Raw genomic sequence first — 17,100 nt, 5'->3', positions numbered from 1 at the left:
TCCCTCCACTGACCCATCTTGCACTTTATTGGAGAGGAGGTCAGGCACTGGCTCGATTTCCTCCTCCACTACCTCATCAGTGACTAGTAACATGGTCATATCTGCCCTGTCATGGTGGGGATTCAATCTGTTCACATGTAGGACCCTATGAGGGTTCCTGTGGTTGTCAATGTCGACCACATTGGTAACCTCACCCTTCTTTTCTAAGATTGGGTAGGGCCCACTCCATTTGTCATCAAGGATCCTGGGAGCCACAGGCTCCAACTCCAGCGTCAACTGTCCAGGAGTCTTCTCAAGCATAGTAGCATTTTGATCATACCAGTGCTTCGCGAGCCTCTGGCTAGCCTCCAGTTTTCTGCTTGCCTTGTACATATACTAGGCCATTCTAGATCTCAGGCCTAGCACATAGTCCAGCACTTTGTCCTTGCTTCTGCAGAGGCGTCTCTAAAGGCTCTCTCAGCTGGCACAATGGACCCCTGACAGGGTGTCCAAACAACAATTCCAAGGGACTAAAACCAACCCCTTTCTGTGGAACCTCCCTGTATGCAAACAGTAGGCATGGGAGGAGAACATCCCATCTCCTCCTGAGTTTCTCAGACAACCCATTGATCATGCCCTTCATGGTCTTGTTAAACCACTCCACCAGACCATTAGTCTGGGAGTGATATGTGGTGGTGAACTTGTAGTTGACACCACAATCATCCCACATCACAGTCAGATAGCTAGACAGAAAGTTTGGGCCCCTATCTGACACAATCTATTTAGGAAAACCCTCTCTGATGAACACACCAAGCAGTGCCCTACCCACCTCAGGAGCATCTATGGTTCTAAGAGGGATTGCTTCAGGGTACCTAGTGGCATGGTCCACTATCACCAAGATGTACCTATTCCATGATGCAGTAGGTGGGTCCAGGGGACCAACAATGTCCATCTCCACCCTTTCAAAAGGAACCCCAACCACTGGCAGCGGTATTAGGGGAGCCTTTGTCTCGCCCCCTGCCTTCCCACTGGCCTGACAGGTGACATAGGAGCAGACATATGGGGCCAGTAGAATTGGTTCACCAACCAGTTCCATGTCTTTGTCTGTCCCAAATGTGCTGCCAAGGGGATATCATGACCAAAAGTCAGGATGAACTCTCTATACTTCCGGGGCACCATCAACCTCCTGGTGGCCCCCTCCTTGTGGTTTCTGGCCTCAGTATAAAGCAGTCCATCTTCCCAGGAGATTCTGTGAAACTCACTGTCATCCCCTTCTTCCGGCTTAGAGGCAATCTGCCTCAAGCTCTCAAGGGCGGGACAGTCTCTCTGCCCCTTACAGAACTCCTCTCCGGAAGGCCCACCTGCTCCTGTCAGTTCTGCCAAATCTGCCAGCTCTGGCAGGGATGGAGTCCCTCCCTCAGATGCCAGATCGTCCCTATCAGGGTCAGTTTCCTCCTGCACCTCTGGAGCTCCCTGGGCTGGCTCACAAGGCCCAACACCCTTGTCATTGGATGCTTGGCCCTTTGTTCCAGGGTCCAAGTGTCCAGCCTTTCCCTTCTGGCTAGTCTGTGATCTAGTCGCAGCACATACCCACTCAGGGTACCTCAATATTTACATATCACATGGATCACATCCTTGTCGTCACCAGCCTCTGGCTCACATGCTGGTCCTCACCAGGCCCTGGCTTACATTGTGGTCCTGGCTCACATCCTAGTCCACACCACACCCTGGCTCACATCCTGGTCCCCACCATGCCCCGGCTCACATCCTTGTCCTCACCAGGCCCCGGCTTACATTCTGGTCCCCACCAGGCCACTGGTCATGCTCTGCTCCTCACCAGTCTCATACGCTGGTCTTCAGGAGGCCCCGGCTGACATCCTGGTCCCCACCAGCCCCAGCAACATCATGATCCTCCCCAGGCCCCGGCTGACATCCTGGTTCCCAACATGCCTCTGGCTCACATCCTGGTCGTCACTAGCCTCTGGCTCACATCTTGGTCCCCACCAGGCCCTGGCTTACATGTTGGTTCTCCCCAAGCCCTGGCTCAGCATCCTAGCCCTCCCAGGTCATGCAAGAGTGAAAGAACAAGCAATGCATCCTGGTCCATACCAGGCCATGCAAGAGTGAAAGAATAAGCAATGCATCCTGGTCCTTATCAGGCCTTTCAAGGGAGCGGAAGAGATATTGGTGCAGCTGTACTGCCATCTCTTCCATGTCGCTGAAGGGAGATCGGGCTGTGCAGTCTGGTCCTTGCCTGGCTCTGCAATGGAGAGTAGAAAGCCATATGTTATGTTATGTTATGTTATATTGCATTTGTAAAGCGCGCAGTTACTCAGGAGTATCCCGGCGCTGCGCGCAACTGGGGAACCCATCCTGGCTTTCCCTGTGAGATGATCCCTACTGGGAATCTCCAAGGTGAAGACAAGCATCCCCGGCGCTGATGGGGCCGTAAGTGGAGATAAGCAAGCTATTGCCCAGAGTTGCTGAGTGGGATCCGTGGTTAGAGTAGGCACCGAGAGAATTATCGAGTCCGCTGACCTTGGCCCAAGACCCTGCAGCGGCGGGAATCAAACCGTGGTCCCGGGCCGACTTCTGCTTACGGGTTTGCCGCCTCTAACCAGTGAGCCACACCATATCATACCTTTCCTGCCTCGCCGCAGCTATTGAAGCTCCCAACACTTCACTACACGCGCACCTTGGTGAAGGAAGTGTCATTGAGGCAGTCCTTGTAAGTCTTTAATCTATGTCTTCTCATGTTGTTTTCCTGATGTCATCGCCGACTGTAGCCACACTGGGTCTATTGTAGTGTGATATTATTTCCTGTAATGTCATGAACCTCATTAGGCATAAAGGGATATGCTGCCATTTCCAGGGAAGTTGAGGTCCTAATCTCAACCACTGATCATTACATCACAACAGACCCGCCTTCCTCCACAGACCCCATGAGGCTTCCTCGCCCAGATACAAGGTAGAGCCGGATAACAGCCACTAACGGGTACCGCCACCTACATTTACACATTAAAAGGGACCGCGTGCTTCTAAAGCTCAAGGCTCATTGATCCTGGGCACAACGCGTGTAAAAACCAGTATTATGAGTGATTCTGTACCCTGCTCTACAGAACTGCAGGAGTCATCCAAGCAGTTCCCTCGAGTCCTCGCTGTGCACTGTGCCCGATACACACAAACGGTGATGTATCCTTCATAGACTTTAATCAATGTGATGTTTTGTAATCGGGTTCACTACACTGTACTGATGCACATAATGGTGACAACAAGGAGAGGACATTACAGTCTCCAAAACTCTACAAAGTGAATCCACTTGCAACATAACTGGCGGGGGAAAGCACCCCTTACTCTGACTAGGATTGTGGTTGCCGCTTGAACAGCATTATGCTTATTACGCTTCTCATTACGGTTATGAGAAACTTGAGGATTTATCAAAAGAGCATAATGTGAATTCAGCAATATGAAGTGTGACAATTGTACCATTGAGAACACATCTGAGAGAACTAATAAATACAATAAGAGATTGGAATGATGTGAAGAGATAAAAAACAAATTTACAACGAAGGGGAGAAAATCACAAAGGAAAAATAAAGAAAGAGGGAATGCTGACGAATGTGGTTCAGAGTCGGAAACAGTTGATGTAAAAGAATTTCCTTTGAGAAGTGCATGGAGGAGCGCATGTGCATGTGCCGTGGTCGAGAGCTGATCTTTTGAAATTCTGGACACATTTCCACAAGCTTAGAAGCAGCCAGAAAAGTGGTGCTCAGAGGGGGAAGATTGTAACTGTTTTGAAGGTGCTTTGGATGGGTTTGAATATGGTCTTTGAAATTGTTGTCCCTAGAGATTTCTGGAATGACTTAAAGTTGGTTGTAAACTGGTCAGTTGAGGAGCCACAGAGTGAAGCGCCTCAAAATAACCAGAGATTGTTGTGCAAAAGTATAAAGAGTTGATCATTCAATTTAAAGACAAAGGATTAAGCAAGTCAATTGATTAAAAATAATGAGAGCGACACAAGTTTGTGCAGATTTACACAATATAGCAAAGTCAAAGACCGGACAAAGAGGGCGCGTGTGGTTTTGTGTCTGCCTGTCTTTTAGCGTTGCATCCAGAAATGTCTTTTCTCAAGGTATCAGTTTTACTAACCATGGCAATATAAATACCTAAAATATTAATAGTGTGCAGAATAAGACACACTCTTTGCCATGCTTGCAGCAAACTTGTAAATGGGAACATGAATCAGATGGCACAGAATGGGATGTCACAGCCAATGGTCCCAGCCCAACTGGCCTCTGTGACGAGCATGTAGAATCAAAGACAGTCAAATTGGAACATTCCTTCAGTCTCGATGGCCCCACAGCCCAATACAGAATAAAATGCTAAATTCTCAACAAATTCAGGATTTCAACAAAATCCTTCAGTGATTAATACGGATTTTCCACATCTTGCATCTACACTAGCATTATGGGGCAAGATTCTAGAGTTTAGTGAATATTATAGTATTAGCTCTCAGCTGAGCCCGAGAGCCTGCCCCTTGAATGTTTTGATATTGCATACTATATTATTCACTGCACTCTAGAATATCGTCCCATAATGCTTTGCAGGGCCTTTGGTTGGGATTGTATTTTTTTGCCCATAACTGTGCTTGGGGTGGTCCTAGGGGGCTGGGACCACCACCAATCCTTCAGCATGATGTGATCTTTGTGTTCAAGGCATCTGCTTGGTTCTCTCCCTAGGTTTGTGAGGACATCAAAATCATCACCTCTCTCACTGCTTGCTATATTTTCATTTTTACTTTTGTGAGATGATTATATGCATTTTAGCATGTAATATTAGAGTTATTTATGAGGTTTCTGTTTTATAAATTGTGGTGATACGGAATGGAGTTGCAGAGCGGAATGCACAGAGTTTTTGATCAATTCTGCATAATTCCGTGTAATGGTACTCCGTCAACTACGCCCAGAACTTAGCAAACAGCTATAGGCTTGTGGCTTTAATCGATGTCGAGGTGAAATATTATGCTGGTCTACTTCTGGAAGATCTCATTACCTGGACAGATGAAAAATCTATTATACCCGTAAGTCAGACGGGCTTTTGAAAGGGCATGGGTACAACAACGAACATACTTGCCCTGTCCCTAATGATAGATGGAGCGAAAACAGCAAAACACCCCCTATTCATGTGTTTTATAGACTACTCGTAAGTGTTCGATAAAATCGACAGGAGCAAATTATGGCACAAGCTCAAGGATAAGTAAATACCATCACCTCTCCTAAACTAGTTAATTTTCTCCACACAAATACGTGGGTACAAGTGTAGCTAGGAGATGGTAAGTTCCTGTCTCGAAACAGCCCTACAACCAAGGGACTCAAACAAGGGTGCGTCCTGGCACCGACACTTTTTAACGTGTATATGTCCGATCTATCATCAGAACTGGAAACCTGTAATTCGCTGCTCCAAAAATAGGAGGGCTGCTACTTTCCAACCTCCTGTATGCAGACGACCTCGTTCTGGTTAGTCGAACCCCCATTGGCCTTCAACATCTACTAGATACAACCAGTATATTCAGCAAACAATGGTTTAACCATCAACTATGACAAAATGAAGGTAATGAGGATTCATCCGAGAAAGAAAACCTCTAACTGCCGCTGGCCCCTGGCTAACTCAACAATAGAAGTAGTTGACCAATGCAAATACTTAGGAGTAATAATAGACAATAGAGGCACACTTAACTCACAAAAAGATGTCATCAAAAGAAGAGGCAACTCTATTGCGGCAGCAATGAAATCTATCAAACATAAAATCACCGGCCCAAATCTTACTCCACTTTTACAAGTCTGGCAAGGGAAGCCCATTCCGGCAATTACTTATGGGAGCGAGTGCCTGAGGGGAAGAGATGCGGCCATATTAGACAGCACTGTTTCAAGAGCAGCCAGAATGATTTTTAATCTACCCATGTACGTCTCACCGGTCCAAATAAGGTTAGAATTCGGCCTACAAAGCCAAGATTTGGCCCGCAAAGGAGCGTATGCCAAGAACTGGTACAAGAACATTGAATTCCTACCTATGGAACGAAATACATCGAAAGAGGGACTGTCCAGGTATGACCTATTTGATAGAATCAAAAGAGCGCCTGGGTCTGGAGGAACTTTGGAATGTCTCAGGGTCTTACAATTGTTTTAAACAAATCGTAAACAAAACAGTGAACAACCTATCCCTATTAGAAGACAAGGCGGTACTAACAGAAAGAAACCACGGATGGTTTGTTGTGCAAAGCTATGTCAAGTCTTCTCTGCAATCTTACCTAGGCGTAGGTTTCAACAGGAGGAAGAAAGAAAAATATGTTCATCTTCGAATGGGTATTTTACCAGCACTGCCGCACCTTCCCCCTTGGAAACGATCGCCGGGTCAGTCAAGATGCCGTTTATGTGAGGGAGCCAATGAAAGTGTATTACACCTTTTATGCATCTGCAGAGAACTACAAGCTGAACGTTGTCAGTTACTGAAGCCAGTCTTTGTAAGGATGGGGATAAGAACCTGCAGACAAGCTGTGATGGCAAGCCTCTGAGGTGGAGACGTTCAGCTAGCGTGCCGCTTTGTGCAATTTATGGAAGCGGTAGGGGAGAAACTTGGATCATTGAACACTTCACCATTGCAATAAAAAGATATTCCAGTGACACCTCACAGCAAACAACATATACCTAGGGTACCCCTCACCCGGATGACATAAGCTCCAGCAAACAGTCAACAGCAATTTACTGCTGCCGCTGCCCACAAAGCAACTGACAATTGCACACTTACCCCTCCACTGAGAACTGAGTACTCGTTTTATCAAATTTTAAGTCTTCTTGTATTGTATTGGACTACAATTTTTATAATTGTATCATTACTTTTAGCATAATGCACGGATATTTTATGGCATATTATTTTTAATTAGTTTCAAACTATTGACTTTGCTGCTATAACTTTTCTTTTTATGAGGAATTGTAAAGTTTTAGTTAACTAGACAATAAACTACTTACATTACATTACAAATAATGTGTTCTCTCCGTCTAAAAACTTATAAAATGTACTGTTTTGCGATATTTGCTGGAATTGTTTTATTTTACCCTTTTCCAAAAGGCAGACTACATGTCAGTCCTCTTACTGATTTTGTACTCAAGAACTTTTCCTTGATTTTTAACTAAGCAGATTCTATGTCAGTTTGCTGTTTGATATTATAGAAAAACGTTTTCTTATTTCTTAGCACACGTTTGTTTTTTTGGTCTGTCTATGTAGTAATTTCTGATTCTGGCTTTTGATATACTTTAGAGGTTAACTGTATATGATCCTCCTGAAAATATTATGATGATTATTTCTCTGACTGAGTAACCATGTTTATGCCTTCAGTAATTATTTTAAACCTTTAATAAAGCCTTATAGCTTGTTGTAGCTCCAAAGGCAAGGGCCTTTACCAAGAGGGCAATCCTTTAATGGACATAATTACCTGCTAAGGCTGACTTTAAGGTCATTACAACATTTGCCCCATGAGGGCAGAATGTGTTAATTAATAAAACAAAGATGTCCCAGAGACCGAGGGGGTTGAAACACCTCTGGTTCTTCAAAACCTTTGTTTCACAGTTGTTGCTGTGAATGTTGAACCGTTACCAGCCGCATGCAGGACCACGGGGGTTAATTGTTGAACATTCACAGCAATAGCTGTGAAAGGAGGCTGAAGTCAGCCCCTGGTTCTCCCTGAGCTCAGCTAAACTGCTTTTCATCATTCAGTGGAGCCAGGGAGATGCAGGAGCTGAGTTGAAATCCCCCCTCTTCCGTCTGAGATGCCAGTTACACTGCGAGCTACGGGAGGAAGAAGGGGGGAGGCTCCTGTGTGCCCTGCTGCTGGCTCTATCTTCTGCCTTCTCCTGCCCAACCCATATATTTTGGAGAGGCAGGGGAAAGAGAGAGGCAGAGGCTGTGTATTAGGACATTGTAATGTTGAGAGCAGCGGGCCTATATCAGGTTTTAGAGGCCGCTGCTGCTCCGTTGTCTTCAGTGGAGATTTCAACATTCCAATGTTCTAAGCTTTGTCTTGCAAGGATTTATTCCAAATTCTAGTCCTTGGGTCACCGCCCTATAGAGCTCACAAGACACTGACCCGCTGCATTACACCTTTAGATAATTTATAAATAAAAAGCGCCAACACATTGATGCTTTGCTGCTTCCATTGCTCAGCATTCGAACTCTGCACCAGCTTGAGCTTGAACTGCTGTTGCTCCGAGAACATGGTTTGTATGAATCTAAGAGTCTGGTTGACTGATTTATGAACGGTGCACAGAAGTATGTACAAGGACTTTAACATGCCTTTTGTGAACCAGATTGTTTTGATTTGCAAGTTTCATGGGCTGAAAATGGGAAGATGTGCATTATGAAGACGTGGACTGGGTTGTTGGGGTCTGTTCTCTGAGACTGTGGGTGCACTGCATATTCACAGAGACCTTTTCCAGCGAGGGATCGTGGTTCTTGAACCAAAAAAAGTATTTATTCATAACCAGAGTTGCTTGACAATGGCCTCCAGAGAACAAGAGATTCTTTTGTTTTGGAAGTTCAGGACGGTTATTTGGAAGATGGGATGAAGTGTGATTGTCGTCTGATGCTCAACTATTTCTTTACTTCCTTTCAAGGTATTCTGGGATGACCAGGCAGTGCAACGTGGCTGCCACCCTTGGTGGAACAAAAAATAATATAACTGTCAGGTAAGGATTCTTATAACTCCAAGTTTCCTTTTCCCCGGTTTCTTCTTTCTCTATTCCCTTTCTTGATCTCTGTTTTTTTTGTCTCTTCAGCTTTAACATTTGACTCCCTCTCTGCACTATTCTTGTTGTTATCAAACTTCTGATAATCACCTGATGGAGCCACATTCCTCCTGGAACATGTTGGGGTGTAGTGATAGTCCAGTTCCTTTTTAGATCCAAATGGAGGAAGGACCTTCGCACTCCTGGCTATTCTGTATGCTCAAAGGTATAGGTGTGATTGGTGGTGATTGGTTATCCCCCTGAGTTTGGGGAACAAAGTTAATGAGAATGATTTGCGCAGTTCCCTGCAGGGGAGAGCGTCCCCAATCGCACTCCTTGGATTTGTTCAATAAACTTTAAACCATTGGTAAATGTTTTCAAAGCGCCAATTTTTATTTATCTTCTTTTGTTCTTGTCAATTACTTTCATCATTGACCTTGATAATGTGATATTCACTATATTTTTTGTTTCTGTGCCCAATGCATTTCGGGCCTCGCCCTTCATCAGGGGCTTAATCTGAAAGTAATTTACCCAGTCTTTGATCGAGTTATAAACCATTCTTTTAACTGAATACCAACCACACATTTATATTGAATGTAGACTGTGGTGAATATCTGCCTTTATGTTTTCAGATTAAGCCCCTGATTGATGAAGAGGCGAGGCCCGAAATGCATTGGGCACAAAAACAAAAAATATAGTGAATATCACATTATCAAGGTCAATGATGAAAGTAATTGACAAGAACAAAAGAAGATAAATAAAAATTGGCGCTTTGAAAACATTTACCAATGGTTTAAAGTTTATTGAACAAATCCAAGGAGTGCGATTGGGGACGCTCTCCCCTGCATTGAGCTGCGCAAATCATTCTCAGTTCCTTTTTAGGTCAGTTTTGCCCAGCAGTTCCTTAACTATTAGCACATTTGTCTCCTCCTCTACACCACATAATACTATCCTCCCTCGGTCTGTTCTTTCGGCATCTTTTCTCTCTGGATCTGACTTCCATCTTTTTGCGTTCTCCTATCCTTTTCTATCTTGTCTACTAAAAGCAAAAGACACAGTACATATGCGTGGACACAGGGCTTGCTTTAGGGTGGTGCGACCGGTGGAGCTGCACCTGGTGATGACCTTGGGGGCACTGTGGTTAGAAGTAAGTTATGGGTTTACAAGCATCTGCTGCAGAGTTTCCTGTGCTGGACCCTGTGGTGAGAATGGAAGATAGCCTTTTTTTCTCTTTCCTCTGTTTTGTGTTATTCTTTTCTTGACCCTTTTTGGTTTCCTTTAAGGTTGTGCTGTTTTTTTCTCTTTTTCAGGCGTTGCAGTGCCCAGGTCCTGTCGGAGGAGCGTGATGAGTTCTGGACCACCAAGTAAGTCCAATATTATCCGCACAATTTGAAATAGTGAATTCCACTGAGCTAACTGGACACAGCCTCAGTCTACGGTGGCATTTAAAGTAAGCCTGGGCAAAGCACTACGCTACGCTCGCGTAGTTTGCAAAGTTTGCGCTGCTTTGCGCTACACGAATTGCACGTAGCACAGTGCAAACACGCGTAGCATAGTGCAGCGGTCATTTTCTGCTTGCTCGCGGTCCTCAACGTCAAGTTGGTGACCACGAGCAAGCAAAATGACATCCCGGCGAGACTTTTTCCTCGTTCGCGATCAGCAACATCAAGTTATCATAAACATCCCGGCGAGATTCTCAACGCGGGGAGGTCAGGTTCCTCATTGCGAGTGGTCGCGTATGCTCGCGACCGCTCGCGATGAGAAACTACCAGTTTGCATTGAGAAAGCTGCCGCTCGAGTAAAAATCTACTCGAGCGGCAGAAAACTACAGCTCGCACTGTGCAAGATGCCGTTTTCAATAATTGCACAGTGCCGGATGCTTGTCCGCACTGTGCAATCAATGAAAACGGCATCTTGCGCAGTGTGAACAGGGTACTACGCAGTTCGCGAAATGCTACGCGTAGTTCGCGTAGTGCGAAGTGCACTTTGCGTAGCTACGCATAGCGCTACTTCGCAAACTACGCCCAGGGTTAATTTAAAGCACTGAGTGCAACAAGGCCAATTCCATTGTTCAATAAAATGTACCTTCATAAATAACTGGGAAAATGAATTGATGAACAGTTTATGTGGGTAGAGAAGTAAATAACATCTGATAATTCATTAAAAGTATTACGAATATCTCATTGTGATGCCAGCCTTTGCCACAGAATTTGTAAATTGATAGTGTTGGCTGCTTCTGAGAATCTGTGCCACAATATATGTGCAACTTGTGTTTCTTTCTTAAATATTAATTACGTTTGCTCTCACGTCCTTGAGTTCCAGTGATCCGAAGCTCCCGATCTACACAGTGTCCCAGAGTTGTTTCACCACTATCAGAAATGCTACTCAACTGATTTCCTAGCTTGTTTTTGTCAATACTTTCTTGTGCAAATTATCCGGTCATAAATAATTTTTCTTTGTGTTCATTTACAATCTCTGACTCCATTTCTACAGGTGACTGAAGCATGAACAGAAAAAAGAAGGTTTAAATTTAGTGAAACACAACGAAATGGATTATTTCAAGGAAAGTTAAAACATTCTCGAGCTCCAGAAAAGAAACACATTCTATGTGGCAGGAATGGTGAGGATGTTGGAGCGGAAGAAACTGGTGAATGTGAAAGTTGTCAAATCCGTAAATGAAAATGACCATAAATGTTTACCAAGTGTCAGTAACTGAGATTAAGGAGAATATTGGCCACAATTGATCCCCACGCCGGGCACTTGAGAAAACTCAGTGCTGTAAATTCTGTTTGATGGTTCATGAGAAATGCTTTGGAGACCCAAACCCTCCCCAACAGATCAGCATCCGTAGATGTGTTGTGATGTGACAGAACCGTCAAAAAGACTAATATCCCCGGTTCACAAGCTCAAGCTTTTGTCTCCGTCTCCTGTGTTTCAGAGGAAAGAAAAGATTGTTTAAAAGAAACAAATTGTAAATACTCTTTCTCAGATGTCGTTTCGGCAAAGATGCTGGATTATCATTTCCAATATAGGAAGATTTTCCCCCACCAACTCTGTCTCTTGGGTTGATCCGAGTAGTTTCGAAGTGTCCTGCAACTTCAAAGTGGATCATGTACCTGTCTTAACCACTGAACAAAAAAGTATAGACTGGCACAGAAAGTATTAAAGGAGTCATTGTTATGCTATTGATAATTCATAAACCACCCTGGCTTGCCCTAATCATCTGTCATTACTTGTATGAACAATCATACCGAACAGGCAAACACTAAAGCCCAAAGACCTTATCAGTGCTTTTAAAACTCCTAAATCAAATGTGATAAACTAGAATCACTAAATGAGACTAATTAAACTTGAGAGAATTCACCCGGGAATAACTTGGAGAAAATGAATCCATGGGAGGCCTCTTAGTAAATACAAGGGCTCCTCAGTGAAAGTTTATAAGACAAGTGAGATAGGTGCCTTTAAAGGTAAGAAAATGATCTCCAGGTAAAAACTATCATTAGTTAAATACATATGTTAAGAAGAGCATCTGCAGTGTAGTTTAGAAGTTAATACTCAGTTGTAACATAAACAAGTACACAATCAGAAATCTAATTCAGTCTTAAGATGACATGTATCCAGGAACAAACCCAACTTGGAGAAACAAACAACTCGAATAAGTGCAATGAATGGGAGAACATCTTTAGTTATCAATCCCACCTCACTAAATATAATAGAACTGATACTGGACAAAAACCTTTTCAGTGCCCTGAATGCCAGAAAGGCTTCAGTCGCAAATCCAACCTTACGGTACATGAAAGAACCCACACTGGACAAAAACATTATCAGTGCTCTGAATGCTGGAAACGCTTCAGTCAGAAATCCACCCTTACTGTGCATGAAAGAACCCACACTGGACAAAAACCTCATCAGTGTTCTGAATGCTGGAAAAGCTTCAGTCAGAAATGCCACCTTACGGTACATGAAAGAACCCACACTGGACAAAAACATTATCAGTGCTCTGAATGCCAGAAAAGCTTCAGACAGAAAATAGCTCTCACTCGCCATGAGAGCACTCACACTGGGAAAAAACCTTATCAGTGCTCAGAATGCTGTAAAAGATTCAGTCAAAAATCCGACCTTACTGTACATGAAAGGACGCACACTGGGCATAAACCGTATCAGTGCTCTGAATTCTGGAAAAGCTTCAGTCACAAATCAAGTGTCGCTATACACACAAGAACCCACACTGGACAAAAACCTTATCAGTGCTCTGAATTCTATAAAAGCTTCAGTCAGAAAATCAAACTTTCTGTACATGAAAGAACCCACACTGGGTATAAACTGTATCAGTGCTCTGAATGGCAAAAATGTTTCTATCACAATTCCGGTTTAACTGTACATGAGAAAATCCATACTGGGCTCAGACCGTATCAGTGTTCAGAATGCCAGAAAAGCTTCAGTCGGAAAATAGCTCTCACTCACCATGAGAGCACTCACACGGGGCAAAAACCTTATCAATGCAAAGAATGCCGGGAAACGTTCAGATTGAAAAAAAAGTCTCACTAGACATGAAAGAACTCACACTGGGCAAAAACCTTATCAGTGCTCTGAATGCTGGAAAAGCTTCAGTCAGAAATCTGGTCTCGCTCGTCATGAGGGAACTCACACTGGACTAAAACCATATGAGTGCTCAGAGTGCCAACAAAGCTTCAGTTGTAAGGCCAGTCTCATTCAACACGAGCGCATACACACTGGGCAAAAACCTTATCAGTGCTCTGAATGCTGGAAAAGCTTCAGTCATAAATATGGTCTCACTCAACATGAAAGAACTCACACTGGACTAAAACCGTATCAGTGCTCTGAATGCCAGAAAAGCTTCAGTCGGAAAATAGCTCTCACTCACCATGAGAGCACTCACACGGGGCAAAAACCTTATCAATGCAAAGAATGCCGGGAAACGTTCAGATTGAAAAAAAGTCTCACTAGACATGAAAGAACTCACACTGGGCAAAAACCTTATCAGTGCTCTGAATGCTGGAAACGCTTCAGTCATAAATCCAGCCTTACTGTACATGAAAGAACTCACACTGGGCATAAACCGTATCAGTGCTCTGAATGCCCGAAAACATTCTATGAGAGATCCAGTTTAATTAAACACGAGAGAACTCACACTGAAAAAAAACCTTATCAGTGCTCTGAATGCTGGAAAAGCTTCAGTCAGAAAGCCCACCTTACTGCACATGAAAGAACCCACACTGGCCATAAACCGTATCAGTGCTCTGAATGCCCGAAAACATTCTATGACAGATCCAGTTTAATTAAACACGAGAGAACTCACACTGGACAAAAACCTTATCAGTGCTCTGAATGCTGGAAACGCTTCAGTCATAAATCCAGCCTTACTGTACATGAAAGAACTCACACTGGGCATAAACCGTATCAGTGCTCTGAATGCCCGAAAACATTCTATGAGAGATCCAGTTTAATTAAACATGAGATAACTCACACTGGCCATAAACCGTATCAGTGCTCTGAATGCCCAAAAAGTTTCTATTACAAATCCGGTTTAACTGTACATGAGAGAATCCATACTCGGCTCAAACCGTATAAGTGTTCTGAAAGCCAGAAAAGCTTCAGTCATAAAATAACACTCACTAGACATGAGAGAACTCCCACTGGGCACAAACCTTATTAGCTCTCTGAATGCTGGAAAAGTTTCAGCCGGAAATCTGGTCTAGCTCAACCTGCAAGAACTTACCTGGAAAAAACCTTGTCCTTGTTCTAAATGCCAGGGAAGCGACAGCTGGCGATTCAGTTTGATTCAACAAGAGAGAACCCACAACGTAAAAGAAAATGATCCGTGCTTTGAATGTGACAAAAACTTCAGTTGTAAATGCAACCTCTCTACATGAGAGAGACAATGTGGGAGAATAAAAGGTGCTCACTGTAAATCCTGAGGAGGAGCTTTCAGCACCGCAAAACCTTCAGATGAAGCAGCCACAAAGACATCAATCCATTGATTGTCCTGCAAACTCTACTGAGAAAAGCGCACAGCGAGGGATGGAAATGCTTGAATTAACTTCATTCCTTAGTAACTATTTGTGGCCTCATTCCATTCAGTGTGTTTTTTCTCCTGAATGTTTATAATCCATGGCTCCAACCCACAAGGTCCATTCGATCCTGAACTTTGAGGCCACGCCGCTAGGATCTAGAATCCAAGTAACTTCAAACTGTTTCCAGCCTTAATGAGCCTCACCAGGGAGCTGCAGCAGGAGTCCCTTTGTCGTAGGTCTCTATGGGACCAATATCTGTTCATGTCTGTGCCACGTAGGGCTGATCATCGAGAAAAACTAAAGGTGATGGAATGACTGGTAGTTGATCTTAGTAACATACCACCCCATCTTTCTCTAGTCTTTGTACTACTACAGACGAGGCCAACCATATGGAAACTATTCTTGGCACCACCCTAGATTTTCCTAATGACTTCTGTTCCAATGGGACACAGCCTCGTATTACAAAGATCCACTTTAGCGGCCTCTTTTCATGTCCTTTTTGCTACAAATGGAACCTGCTTCCCATCTGCTGAGGACAGTTTCACCAGCTTTACAATTTCGTCAGATACACCAAAGAGAGTCTCACAGATAATCAGGCCTATTCATAAACTACAATAGGACAACTAAAATACAAGAAAATGCGATTCACAAACTACGTGCATTCATTCTGCCTCTCCTGTCTTTTTCTTTGTGGAGTTGTCTGCCCCGACTGCAGAGATTCCGCACTTGTTAGTATACTTTTTAGTAGTAAATGTGGCAGTGACAGAGGGGAGTGCCTGCAAAATATGAAATACTTAAGAATAAAGGGGAGGGGCTAAGGCAGGAGTGAAGAGGAGTATAGGGAGCGGTTTGGGAAGGACAGGCACTCACCCACTAAGGAGTATGCCCATTTCTATTTACGAACCCCACTTATAAAATCTTTCCAGCCATAATGTACCTAAAACAGTCGTAAATGTACTCCTGCTCAGAGCCGGAGTAAATCCTACATCACACATGGCCATCCACTGGAACTGCAACTAGTTACAAATAAAAAATACAAATTCAATTGCAAAAAAATCTCAAAAGAAAACCTTTTATTATTTTAATAAACATATGGTTTTTCATTTAAACACTGATATAACATTCATTTTTAATAAGGTATAATTACATTTGTTACAATTAATAATTATGAATACATAATAAAAATATTACTTAACTTTTAATTTAGGATTTAGAATACCATTTTTTATATATTCAACTTGGGTGAAGCTCACCCTGTGTAAAAAATGTAGGGTACATTTTATAAGTTTATCAAACTTGAAAAAAATAAAATATTTTTATGTTAAATATAAAGGTAAATTTATTTTATAACAAATAAAAGTGATACAACACTATTAACTTATTATTATTATTATTATTATATTTAAGTTTATAAAGCGCTCAGCTACCCGTAGGTTTCCCGGCGCTAGAAACCAAATGAGAGGGGAAGAGTCAGAAAGGAAGGCTGTTACATATTGAATAACCAGTTTTTTACCTGTCTACGAAACTTAAGGTAGCAGGGTTCAGTTCGCAACCGGAGAGGAAGGGAGTTCCAGATTGAAGGGGCCAACCAAGCGAAGGAGCGGCCACCCATTCTGGATCTTTTGATTCAAGGGACCGAGAACAGATGCTGATTAGATGATCGCAGAGTACGGGGGGAACAGTAGTGCTGTACCAAGGAGTTAAGATAGGGTGGGGCCAGACCAGCATTTATTCTGTACATGAAGCAAAGGGCCTTAACTTTTGTCCGGCTTTCAATGCGGAGCCAATGCAGAGTGCGTAGAGAGTTGGAGCTAGGGGATGTATTGGGGAGTTTACAGAGCAGTCGCGCTGCCATATTCTGGACTGTCTGTAGTTTACGAGTCACCTCTTTACAAGCTCCCTGGAGAAGAATGTTCCCGTAGTCCAGTCTAGAGGTGATTAAGGCCTGGACCACGGTTTTCTGAGTATCCTGGGGGAGCATCCAGATGATCTTACGCAACCACTTAATGATAGTGATGCAAGTGGAAGAAGTCTTAACCACATGATTTTTCATAGATAACTGGTCGTCGAAAATGACGCCGAGGTTGCGTGCTGTTTTAGATGGAATAGGTAAAGTGCCCATTTGAGAGGGCCAATGTTAGGGTCCCCATAAGGTGGTGTTATGGCCAAACAGAAGTAGCTCTGTTTTCCCCCCGTTCAGTTTCAGTTTGTTATCATGCATCCAAGCAGCGATGTTACTGAGTCCTGAGCAGAGGGAAGAGGGGGAGGAATGTGAACCCGTAGAAAGAGAATAAATGACCTGGGTATCA

At 43.5% G+C, this 17,100-nt stretch overlaps 1 long non-coding RNA gene and 1 pseudogene across 4 annotated transcripts in view; both read left to right on the top strand.

Moving 5' to 3' along the window:
- LOC146839135 (uncharacterized) overlaps nucleotides 1–11,501 on the top strand; it is a 133,384-nt gene extending 121,883 nt beyond the window's left edge. For all 3 annotated transcript variants that reach the window (XR_014960792.1, XR_014960789.1, XR_014960791.1), the window contains exons 2-4: nucleotides 8,646–8,717; nucleotides 10,067–10,120; nucleotides 11,250–11,501. This is a non-coding gene — a long non-coding RNA (uncharacterized LOC146839135). The remainder of the gene's footprint in view (nucleotides 1–8,645; nucleotides 8,718–10,066; nucleotides 10,121–11,249) is intronic.
- A 21-nt stretch (nucleotides 11,502–11,522) lies between these two features.
- LOC146839134 (uncharacterized) lies at nucleotides 11,523–16,383 on the top strand (annotated as a pseudogene). The gene has a single exon (XR_014960788.1). The product of XR_014960788.1 is annotated as an uncharacterized LOC146839134 (transcript).
- The last annotated feature ends 717 nt before the right edge of the window (nucleotides 16,384–17,100 follow it).

The sequence above is a fragment of the Triturus cristatus genome, chromosome 4_2 (genome assembly GCF_964204655.1).
Source record: "Triturus cristatus chromosome 4_2, aTriCri1.1, whole genome shotgun sequence".
Taxonomy (NCBI): domain Eukaryota; kingdom Metazoa; phylum Chordata; class Amphibia; order Caudata; family Salamandridae; genus Triturus; species Triturus cristatus.
This window is presented reverse-complemented; position numbering and strand designations above follow the sequence as displayed.